The sequence below is a fragment of the Herpailurus yagouaroundi genome, unplaced genomic scaffold (assembly GCF_014898765.1).
Source record: "Herpailurus yagouaroundi ecotype Mexico unplaced genomic scaffold, PumYag 181, whole genome shotgun sequence".
Lineage (NCBI taxonomy): Eukaryota > Metazoa > Chordata > Mammalia > Carnivora > Felidae > Herpailurus > Herpailurus yagouaroundi.
Window position 1 is genome coordinate 25934706 of NW_024412412.1, and position 12598 is coordinate 25947303.

General features: G+C 41.7%; 1 non-coding gene across 1 annotated transcript; it reads right to left on the reverse strand.

Moving 5' to 3' along the window:
* Nucleotides 1-709: 709 nt before the first annotated feature.
* TRNAM-CAU (transfer RNA methionine (anticodon CAU)) lies at nucleotides 710-782 on the reverse strand. Its single transcript has one exon. It is a non-coding gene; the product is annotated as a tRNA-Met (tRNA).
* Between the last annotated feature and the right edge of the window lie 11816 nt (nucleotides 783-12598).

Genomic DNA, 12598 nt, shown 5'->3' on the forward strand with positions numbered 1-12598 from the left:
TTTGGAAGAGACTTGCGGCTCCTGGACAGCGATGCCACACCCTGTCATCTCTGGACAGTGCAGGTGATGCTTTTCTAAGAGAAAAATCCACCAGTGAGCGCACACCTCTGTATTCCCTCTCCTTACATTAAGAGCATCAATTATTGGACTGTTTACTCCTTGCCAAAATATGGAATAAGATTCTTCCATTTACTGTAATATATCATTATCTTTTAATATGTTCAATCAACCTTGCCAGTTAGGTGTTATTATTCCCATTTCACAAATAAGGAATGAGCCCTTAAAAGTTAAAAAAAAAAAAAAACCCAAAACCAAACCTTTGTCCCAGGTCACTGGTAAGAAGTGGCAGACCTGAGATTTGGAGCTGTTCTTCTAAGCTCAAGGCTCCCACTTTTCTTTGTTTTCCCACTGCTGGGCTTGATCCCAGGACCCTGGCATCATGATCTAAGCTGAAATCAAGAGTCGGACACTCAACTGATTGAACTGCCCACATGCCCCTTCTTTCATTCTCAGGAAAGTGGACAACTTCCTTTTGGGGGTGGCTTGTGTCCCTTTTATTATGAATGAGATTGAATGGTCTGCAGTTACCCTTCCCTCTGTGGGGGGCATCCGTGTATCTGCTTGGCCACGTACAGGGCCTCTAGGCACCTTTGCTGAAAGTTTTCATTGTTTTCTTGAAATACCCCTTTATAGCACAGCAAAACAGCTGTGCCCTCTCTGAGGCTCGAACTCAGGACCTTCAGATTATGAGACTGACGCGCTGCCCACTGCGCTAAGAGGGCTGCAGTGCAATTTCTCAGCATGAGTAATGATGCCTCCTGAAGTGGTAAGCTCCTTAAAGAGAAAGGTGTCAGCTCATCTTTGTAGGTCAAGCCAATGATCGAGTGGATTTGGAATAGCATCAAAAATGTTCTTTTCCCACATCTCCTCCCACAGCAGTAGATTCCTAAGTAATCTAGAAGGTAACTCAGCAAATGATACATGTACTTTGGAAAAATGAAAAGACCTCATTATGTTCATTGTAGTCCATAAGCAGAGGAACCAAAATGTGTTAGGCTTGTCTAAAAGAAGGGGTGTATAAACCTATAAATATTAACAAAAATTAAGTTCTTGTCAACTTTGGCACCAGAATCCCTTCTTCCTTGGGTATCAAAAGCTTTTTCATTCTGGAAAAACCAGAGTCAAGGTGCTAGACAGTGGAGTTCAGAAATTATCAAACAAAACTTCTGACTGAAACTAGAACAATGAGCATAACTACCTGTGGCCGCTCGTCCGAAGCCTCATGATATAACAGTGAAAGGATTTTGAAAGACATAAGTGCAGAGCCCCCGGGGGGCTTAGTCAGTTAAGCGTCTGTCTCTTAGTTTCAGCTTTCAGCTCAGGTCAAGGTCTCGTGGTTTCTTTCTTTTTTTTTTTTTAATAATTTTTTTTTAACGTTTATTTTTGAGACAGAGAGAGACAGAGCATGAACAGGGGAGGGTCAGAGAGAGAGGGAGACACAGAATCTGAAACAGGCTCCAGGCTCCGAGCCATCAGCACAGAGCCTGACGCGGGGCTTGAACTCACGAACCGCAAGATCATGACCTGAGCCGAAGTCGGATGCTTAACCGACTGAGCCACCCAGGCGCTCCAAGGTCTCATGGTTTCGTAGGTTCGAGCTCTGGGTCAGGCTCTGCTGCCAGCGCAGAGCCTGCTTGGGGTCCTGTCTCTCCCACTCTCTCTGCCCCTCCCCCACTCACACTGTCTCTGTCTCTCCCAAAATAAATAAACTTAAAAAAAAAAAAATGACGTAAGTGCAAAAGACAAAGGGAGAGGAGAGAGGACAAATAGCAACAAATCTGGAAGCTGGAAAGCAATGTCATGGAAACCCTTTGTGGAACCTTCCAGAAACTCAAGAGCTGGTGGCTCCAGATACTTCTGAAAGTAGAGGTGAAGATGGAGCTGAGGACAGAAAATTGGTCTAGTTAGTTTGCTGAAAAATTAGTGAGACCCTTAGGTGGCCTCCCTAAATCCAAGCACCAGGCATGTTCTCCTGCCCTCACCGGGAGATGCCTGGAGGTGTCTTCTCTAAAAGGTAAAACAGAAGAAGGTCTCTGGACAAGAAACATCACGTCCACTGAAGATGGGGAGCCACACTGAAAATGGGGCCACATACCAATGTCCCATGTAAAGCTTCTCTAGCCTTTCCCCTAGTTGGCTCCCAAAATACTGGGAGTCAGGATTGGACCTCAGCCTAAAAGTTCACTGTGTGTGGAGTATGACCAGCTCCAGAGAAGGAGGGCAAAACGAAGGGTACTAGCATCAGGAGTCTCCTCCAAGAAAATAGTGCAGCAAGATCATCCTACAAGGAAGACCACCCGTGAACACAGAGCTCTAGCAAACAGCTGTTTAGTACCTCATGCATAAACATGAGCAGAATGCAGGGATCACTAGACATTTGAGGAAATCATATAAAATAAAATACAAAGACTTAAACAAATCTGTATTTTTTAAACTTTTTTAATGCTTGTTTATTTTTGAGAGACAGAGCACAAGCTAGGAAGGGGCAGAGAGAGAGGGAGACACAGAATTCCAAGCAGGCTCCAGGTTCTGAGCTGTCAGCACAGAGCCTGACATGGGGCTCGAACTCACAAACCATGAGATCATGGCCTGAGCGGAAGTCAGACACTTAACCAACTGGGCCACCCAGGCATCCCACACACCTGTATTTTAAAGGAACTTAGAGGAAGCAAAGTTTAGATGGGGGTAAGAAAAAAGTATTTAATTAATATGAATATTCTCAGAGAGATAAGACAGTATATTGGATCCATAAAGAAAGAATGGATGATATACAAAATGAGTATTTGGGACACATAATTGATTTCATTCATATAATAGAGTTATATAAGGCAATGAGACTGAATAATTATTACTGTGTATTGCGATGAATCTCACAAACATGATGTTGAATAAAAGAAGCCAGACACACAAAAAAGTATATATTCTGTGATTCCACCTATATAATGTTCACCAAAAAAGTCTACAGTGATAAAAGCCAGCATGATGGTTACTCTTTAGAGAGAAGGTGTGGAGAAAGTCTTTTCAGTTTCTAATACAAAAATAAAAATAAAACAGGTTTTATACAAAGGATGGGGAATCACATTGATACTGAATTTCTCAACAGCGACTGAAAGGTAGAAGATAATAAAGCGATGCCCTCAAATTTCTGAAGGAAAGTGACCTCCGTATCTTGCTAAGTTATCAATTAATTGTGAAGTCACACTAAAGATACTTTCGAACATACAAGGTCTTTAAAGATTTACTTTCCTTTTACCTTTTTTTCAGGCAAGCAACCAGAAGCTCTCAGAAGCTAGATACACCAGAAATATGCCCAGGAAAAGGGATACAAGAGATCTAGGAAATAGATGCACCAATGGAAGAAAGAAGCAATGGTAAGTCCCAAGATGGCAGCCAAGAAGAAGCTTAAGGTGACAGGTATGCAGCAAGCCTAGAGAGCTAGCATACAGTGATGTCCTCATGATTAACTGACAGAATATAGAGAGGGAAGATTTACACAATTAGGGAAAGTTTAAGATTAAATATATGTATGTTAGATATGTACTATTGTGTATATATATTTTAATTGTTTATGTATATTGTAACTAATATATTATGCACATTATGGAACAAAGTATAAATCAGACAGGGTGAAAGAAAAATAAATATACATAAGAATTCTATTCTTTTCTTCCCTCACCCTAGTCAGGATCTGACACCACCCACTGCACCCTTAACACGAGGGATAACTTTCTTGTATTGGTTGATCAGATTAGCTGGGGGAGATGGGACCTTGAGGAAATAGGTCACGAGAAAGGTCAACATTGACAACTGGGAGAGAAGATCAAACACTGGTAGGGTCTTGCCGGGCACCACAAGCGGGGTTCTGGGTGGCCCCCACCAGCAAAAGGAGATCACCATCCTCCACTGCCTGATAGCCAGCGTCTTGGCTGGTTGTGCCATATATTTGCTTTTTGTCTGTGTGTGTGTGTGTGTGTGTGTGTGTGTGTGTGTGTGTGTGTGTGTGTCTTTCAGGCAGCAGGCAAAATCTGTCCTTTTGACTCCATCTTGAGTGGAATTCCTCTCAAAAGGTGTGGCTTGAGCATCAGAGAATCATAAACTCTTGGGAAAAGCAATTGCCTTTAAGACCATCTCAGTTATAGATCTCAGTTTACCAGTGAGAATAATTTATACTTCAGAATCTTGCTTACATCTAGTTCTAAATCCACTTAACATAGCTACATTTTATGAATGCCCAAATGAAGGTACGAAAAGCAAATATAAAGAATTTTTTTTTAATTTTTAAGTAATCTCCACACCCAACGTGGGGCTGGAATTTACAATCCTGAGATTAAGAGTCACATGCTCTACCGACTGAGCCAGACAGGTGCCCCGCATATATGAAGAAATCTGCTGTGTGTTTAATTTCTTGTCCTAATTGTCTCCCACTGCCTACCCATGCCACCAACTCTCCTGTTTGCCACTGTCCAGGATACAAGGTTTCTCCTATCCATGAGTCTGCAGTTCCTATATAGGCTCTGGGCCGGAGCTGGGTGGGTTCTTCAGAAAACATCCTCTGAAATATGTCTGAAGAGCTTCACAGAGTCTTTGTTATCTAGTAAATAGGCCAAAAATCTGACTGCAGGCACGTTTTCCTTTTCTGTTCCATCAAAGGAAAATAGAGATGAAGACTTTTTATAAGTGCTTATGTCTCATTAGGATATTTTTAAAGTAAATAGCTTTAGTTATAAATGTTACAGGCAATCTGCCTAAAACAGAGGTATATTTAAGTGGCTAGATTTAATAAATTCCAGTTTACAAATTGAACTCATTGACCATAATTGCTTGCAACAGTTGGCCCTAAACAAAGAGATTAGCATAATTGTGATTGCAACTCCTATTAGCATTTATAAATATGATTAGAGCCAAGCATTGGGCTGAGTTGGAAAGATTCCACTGAAATTTCTCTCATGAAGACATGAGAAGCACATGTTCTCCACCAGGAGGCAGCATCATGATTAGGGGATGGGTCGGTTTGTGACCTTTAACCTCTCCATTTCCCACTTTCTCATCAGCAAAACATTGTGATTATTCAGTATGCCCTGGAAAAGAGTACTGGTTGAGAAATTCCACTCAAGATGGAGTCAAAAAGACAGATTTTTGCCTGCTGCCTGAAAGACACACACACACACACACACACACACAGACAAAAAGCAAATATATGGCGCAACCAGCCAAGATGCTGGCTATCAGGCAATGGAGGACGGTGATCTCTGAAAGACAGGAAGTGCATTCAGAGAGCTCTGCTATTGCCCCAGCTTACTACCTTGAGAGAGCTTTTAAGCTTCAGCCTAGGAGGGGGAGCCCAAAGGAAGGCAGAGCCTGGTGGATTCCTGGAGATGAAAAGATGCAGACGAGAATCCAGGGAGACCAGGCAGCTAGAACGTACAGAATACCCGACAGGAGACCGTGGCACCAAGAGAGAATGCTGGAGATCTGGAAGGGGTCCCCTCGAAGATTCAGCAGAGTTCTCACCATTACACACATGCGAACATACTACCTGATGCCAGAGGAAGAAAGAATATGATAGGATCAGGTAAAGGCACCTGGCATCCCCAAAGGGCCAAGAACATAGCCTGTTCCTGCAGTCAGCCGAGAAAAAAATCAGACATTTCAGGACACTGGGCAGAGTACCCCTGAAGGTTGTGCCTCAGTAGTGAGAAATATTTAGACCCCGACCAAACACTGACTCAGATCCACCTCATAAATCAGAAAGTAGATCTGAAGAGCTCAAACTGTTTCTAAGTAATTTAATGGCATCCCAGAGCAAAGCTCAAGAAGGGCTATAGGAAAACAAAATATCTCGCATCCAAAGAAAGTAATAACACAATGGCTGGCATCCAATCAAAAACTGCCAGACATTCAAAGTATAAGGAAAATGTAACCCATAATGGGAATAATCCATCAAAACTGACACAGAACTGACATCGATATTAGATTAGCTATTAGACAAGAATATTAAAACAGTTATTATAACTGTGATTCAGATATTAACAAAATTAAGTACGGACATAAAGAATGTTTTCAGAAAAGCACACCCAAATTGAACTACAGATGAAAACTGCAATATCTGAAATGGCGAACTGATGGAATTAATAGATAAAACATTGCATAAGAAGACATTAGTAAGCTTGGAAACATGGCAATAGCAACTATGCAAAATAAAACCCAAAACGAAAAAAATCTGAAAAAAAGTTAAGAGTATCAAGTGGCTTAAGGTATGTGTAATTGGAGTTGCCAAAGGAAAGCAGAGAGAAAGAGAGATGATGGGACAAATATTTGAAGAAATAAGACCAAAAATATTCTTGATTAAATTAAACTTGTGAACCAATGTCTTTATTCCTATTTTTTGCCATCTTTTGGATTGATTTTTTGTATGTGTGCTTCCTGTATCTTGGTGTCTTGTCTTTTTTCATATGGGTAGAGGTTTTTGTAGTTCTTCATTTGTCAGGTAATTTTGTTTCTCATCCTGAATGTTTTAAGTATTATGCTATGAGGTGATCTTATTGATATCTGCTAGTTTGACAATACTTAGAATTCTGGGCTCCTCCCCAATGTGCCTGCTGACTTATTTTTCAGAGTTCCCAAATAGCTGTTCTTGTATTCTGTCCAGGTTTTATAGTTGAATTTAGTAGAAAATAAAGGGAGATGTGTGTTAATTTCACATGATCCATAGACTTCTATAATAGGTTCCAAGATTGCTACCCCAATGTAGATGCCCTTTATAATCTCCCCCGCCCCTTGACTATGAGCAGGATTCATAAATATTATGGAATATCACTCCCATGAGTAATATTTTATGATTTTTTGAATTTTGGTGTAGTCCCATAATTCTTTGCATTTCTTTTTTAAGTAAACTCTGGGCCCAACATGGGGCTTGAACTCACAACCCCAAGATCAAGAGTCATATGCTCTACTGACTGAGCTATCCAGGGTCTCAGATTATGTTACTTTATGGCAGTAGGGATCTTGCAAATGTAATTAAGGTCCCTAATCAGTTGACTTTAAATGAATCAAAAGAGAGGATTAGATCAGGATGTTCCTGATCTAATTAGAAGAGCACTTAAAAGTTGTCAAAGAGATTCAAAGCCAGATAGCTTCTCTGGCTAACCTTGAAGATGCAGGTAGAATGTGGCTGAATTCTGCAGCTGCAAGGATATGAATTCTGCCAACAGCCATATGAACATTAAAGAAGACTTCAAGCCTCAGATGAGACCTCAACCCCAGCCGAAACTTTAATTGCAGTCTTGTGAGACCCTGAACAGAGAACTCAGTTGAGCCCTGCTTGGATTTGTGACTTACAGAAACTGTGACACAGTCCATAGTTTGCTTTAAGCCTCTGTGTTTGCCATCATTGTTACACTGCAAATATCTAATATACTTTCTCTTACCTGGAACAGCGTTGGAAACGAAGTGTAGGTACAAATGTTATTCTAAAAGTGCTGATTATTTCTCAATATTTTTTTTTTTCTTTAACAAAGCTCTTTGTTGGATTTTCCTTTCTCTGAATTCCCGGTATAGTATTAGAGGGATATCTCTACATTTCAGCTCTTTCTGGCAGAGTTCTATGTAGCAACTCATCTCTGTGCAATCATAAGCTGCTTTATTACTTTTGTTTCCTTGGCACCTCTTGGTTCATCAAGTTCACTGAGTTTTAGGCAAGAAAAGTTAATCTTACTGTATGACTTTATTAATTATTACATGAATCACCCAACAGGGACAAATAGCGAGCCTGGTATAATTAGTAACCTAGAAGAAGTAACTGTTTATAGCCATCCATCAGATAGGCCAAGTGAAAGTCACCATGAACTGACAGGTTCCCCTGCTCCCCAAATTTGACAGTTGTCAAAAGAAAGCATGATCTCCTGGTGAGAGATGAGTCATGTCATACCCATCTAATCCACATATGGGGACATGGGACACATAGAAGCAAGAGAGCCTATCTTTTGAGAAAAACCAAAAAATGAAAAGCCTCTACTCACATGTTTGGAAAACACTAAATACAAACAAGCCCCTCTTAGAGATTCACAACACTTAATAAAGTCAATCCAGGTTTGTACAGTAAAGAAACCTATTTAAGTTGGTTTATGCTAGAATTTCCCAAACTTATTAGCTATGTATCCTGTCCAGGTTTTGTAGTTGAGTTCGCTGGGGGGCAAACGGGTGCGTGTTTAATTCCCATGGCAGACAGAATCATTTCTTTGGCACACCTATTAATCCCTAGAAATTCAAACTTTTTTGCATGGGAAATGTGGATCTACAGATATAATTTAATTGTGTGTTTATTTATCCTGTCCCCTCTTTCTGATGATATTCCACACTAGGCCTAGTGTTGATAACATGTGAATTGATGAGAAAAATTCCCAGCATAACTACTCTCAAATAGAAATTGCCGCCCCAACCTCACCTCAAGCTGATGTAAAGCACTAAATGCTCCTGAGATAAAATGCATCCTCTGTGACTCAGAAATTTCAGGCATCACTGATCAGTCGTGACTTATCACACCAAATTCAACAGACATCGGTTCAGCACCTACTTTGTGCTAGGCTCAGTGCATTTACTGGCATGCCAGCAGCACGTTGGCTTTGCAAGTTCACAGAAGATGTAGCCATAACTCAGCCCTCAGAGGCTTTGGGGGGAAAGAAAATGAGCAGCCAGGCTTGAAGGTGACATTCAGCCCCAGTACAGAGAACCTCAAGCAAGATAGTGGGGTGAGAGTTGCCCTGACTGCCCAAACAGGGCCCTGGATGGGACTGGATGGGATAGAGAACTCGTGCCCAAAGAGCAAAGCCAACTTATGGCAGATACTAGGTTACACCAACCCCTGAAGGAAATTTCTTCAAATTAAGAGGGGGAGAAAAAAAGAATAGGAAAGAGAGAACGGAAAGAATAAATTACTTTCCATTTTGCATTGATTCCAAGATGCACATTTTTTTCATACATTAACATCTCTACAGCTTGACATTGGAATGTATCTTCTGATCCAAAACATCTTACAATTGCTGTCCTCCGGTGTCAACGTGACTTGCATGTGCCAACTCGTTCACAGCTGTTGCTGTTGTCATCACGTCAGTGGGATTATGTGTATTGTTGGTACTACATGTGCAGGGCTTAATTGCCGTGTAAAATGTCTTCAGAAAGATTACACCACGATTCGGTCCCGAAAGGAAAACTTACGAGGCGACAGAGCAGTGAGGCATATGTTTGTTATTTGTGAAGTGAATGTTCATTACAGAAGAAATGCTTGCAGTTCCGTTGTTTCTTGCAAAACCAACCGAGTGCTTTACACTTGCTACGGAGACTGTGGTCCACGATCGAGCAGCATCACCTGGGAGGTCGTTAGAAATGCAGAATCTTTGGCTCTACCCTAAACCTACTGAATCGGGAGCTGGGTTTTAGCAAAATCCCCAGGTGACTGCGCGTCAGAGTTTGAGAACTGCTTTAAAGGACATAATGTGAAGCTAAATTACACTGAATTATTGAGATGCATGCAAAGCAATGCTCATCGAAAGCCAAGCAGCGCAGCTGAAGACGGGGAGACTGTCAGGTGGTGCAGAATCGATGAAAGAAATTTCAACACGAGAGGCCCATGTGACCATTTCGCTCACAGGCAGGGCTGTCATGAAGACACAGTGTCACAGCCTCGGCAGTTTTTTTTTTCTCTCTTTGGGGTACATAAAGGAATGATATGACTTAAAATGGAGGGCATTTTAGATTCGATTAAAGGTGGCAAGGAATGCTTCTCCAGGGGCATGCAAGAAATTAACATAAAGGGGCGGCTCAGTCAGTCAAGCCTCCGACTCTTGACTTCAGCTCGGGTCATGGTCTTGCGGTTCGCAGACAGTGCAGAGCCTGCTTGGGATTCTCTCTCTCTCCTTCAATTTCTGCCCCTCCCCCCTCTCAAAATAAATGAAAATAAACTTAAAAAAAATTTTTTTTAATTTAAAATAAAGGCATTGCCCTCAGTGAGGGGGAACTAGCAGTCAGCAGAACAGGGATAATGGAGCTGGAAATCTGAGAGAATTAAGGACACCAAGAAACTTTTAAGCCCCCTGAACTTGGCTGGGGGAAGGGAGGGCCTGAGGTCCCTGGGGTGCTGCTGGGCATGAGCCATCCTGTCTGCACGCGGCTGTAGCTGTGGGCTCCAGGGCTGCGAAGGACCCTCCAACCAATGACAAAAATGACATTTGACACCTTAGCCTTTCAAGTAATTTTTATATCCACTAGTTTGTATTTTTTCTTTAATAGCTGGTAGTGTGTTTTATCATCTCACTGAGTCTCACAGCAATCCCTGGGGAGATGTGGCATGAGCTGGAATTCTGAAGTTTGGGGTGATACTGTCCTTTCCATGGCAGAGATGAGGAAAATGGGTCCACAATTGCCCTGCTGGTAAATAGCAGAACTGGGATTAGAACCTCAGGCTTCTGACTATACTTTGAAAACTCTAACAGCTGGGGTGCCTGGGTGGCTCAGTTGGTTAAACCTCTGTCTCTTGACTTTGGCTCAGGTCATGATCTCGTGGTTTGTGAGGTCGAGCCCTGTGTCGGGCTCTGCTCTGACACCTCAGAGCCTGCATGGGCTTCTCTCTCTCTCTGCCCCTCCCCTGTTCGTGCTGTCTCTGTCTCTCTCAAAATAAATAAATAAAACTTAAAATTCTAACAGGAAAACAGGTATTATCAGCATTTTGTGCAAGGAAAAAACAGGTCTCCAAAAGTTCAAGGGACTCGCCCACGCATGGCACTGTGACAGTGTGGGGACTACAGCCCAGTTATCCTGGCATCTGACTCGTTGCTCTTCTATTCCTGACTCCTTGGCAAAAGCTGCCTAGTTATTAGTGATTTGAAGAGCTTTCTGTTATGGCTGTAAAGTAAATCGCTTAGCGGCTATGTTAACTTTACTAAAGACAATAGGTATGATTTGAAAATACTGAGGGTAGTCACCAGGGAGGTGTGTCACTCACGGGGACCTTTGAAAGCACTTAGTGCCAGGAGTGTTGTGGGTGCAGAGTCTGCACCTGCCACATCTTTGATCCCCTGCACTTCTATATGGTTTTTGTTTTTAATTTTTGAGAGAGAGAGAGAGCATGAGCAGGGTTGGAGCAGAGAGAGAGAGAGGGAGACAGACAGACAGAGGAGCCAAAGCAGGCTCTCTGCTGATAGCAGGGAGCCCAATGTGGGGCTTGAACTCATGAACTACGAGATAAGAGGGGAGCCAAAGTCAGATGCTTAACCGACTAAGCCACCCGGCATATATATATATGTATGTATGTATGTATGTATGTATGTATGTATGTATGTATTTGCCTATGGAGGTCCAGTCGCTCTGGAGCCATCTTTTCAAAAGGCTACTTGTAGATCTTTGATGCTGCACTTTTGTTGAAAATCAGTGGGGTATATTCGTGTGTATCAGTTTCTGCATTCTCTCTCCTCTTGCAGTGATCTATACGTCTATCCCCTGCCCTTACTACAGTTTTGCTTACTGTAGCTATAAAGCGTGTCTCAAATTTAGGTAGGCTGATTCCTCCCACTTTATCCTTTTTCAAAGTTGTTTTCAATATTTTCATTCCTTTTCTGTGTGAATTTTACAATAATTTTGTCATCTACAAAAGTATCTTGCTAGGAGTTTGTTAGGAATTATGTTGAACCTGTAAATCAATTCGGAGATATTCACACCTTTACCAAACTCCATCTTCCAATGTGTGAACACAGTAGATCTCTCCATTTATTTATACCTTCTTTGCCTTTTTTATTAGTACCTGTTGCTTTTCACATACAAGTCTTGTACATATTTTGCTAGATATCTACCTGTTTTTCTGTCTCTCTCTCTCTCTCCTTTTTAGCAAATGGTAAAGTAGTGTGTACTTTAGCAAGTAGTGTGTTTTTAATGTCAGTGCCCCCTTGTTCATCTTTAGTACACAGAGATAAAATTGCTTTTTGTATTCTGATCTTATATCTTGTAGCCTTGCTAAGTACACTCATAAGTTCTAGGAGTATTTTTTAGATGTGGGGAGATTTTCTATGCGAGATGTTCTAGCACCACGTTGAGTAAGTCATGAGAGTGAACATTCTTGCTTCATTGTTTCTTTCCTTCTGATTTCCCAAGTTTTATCGTTTTGTCATTCCTTTCATGTTTGGAGAACTTCCTTCAGCCATTCTCTGAGGGTGAGTCTGAATTTATTTTACAAAAATCAGAGCAGAGGTATAGTCCTTTCTTTACGTATTGTCTGTAGCTTCTTCACCACTCTAGTGGCACAGTTGAGTAATTGGAGGCAATGTTTGTCGAACCCTCTTCCACTCCGTGCATTGGCCCAGATTGCAGACTTTGAGGGCCTCTGTGCAAGGCATTCCATTTCTTCACAGAAATATTCCATGCCCCTAACATTTCTTCCATTCCCACATTTGCCAAGCCGGAAAGTTTCTTGCAACTCCCCGAACACCCCCTATCTTGGAATGGAGGAAGAGAGAGATTACTGCACAATCTCTGCTCAGGTAACCTCACTTCC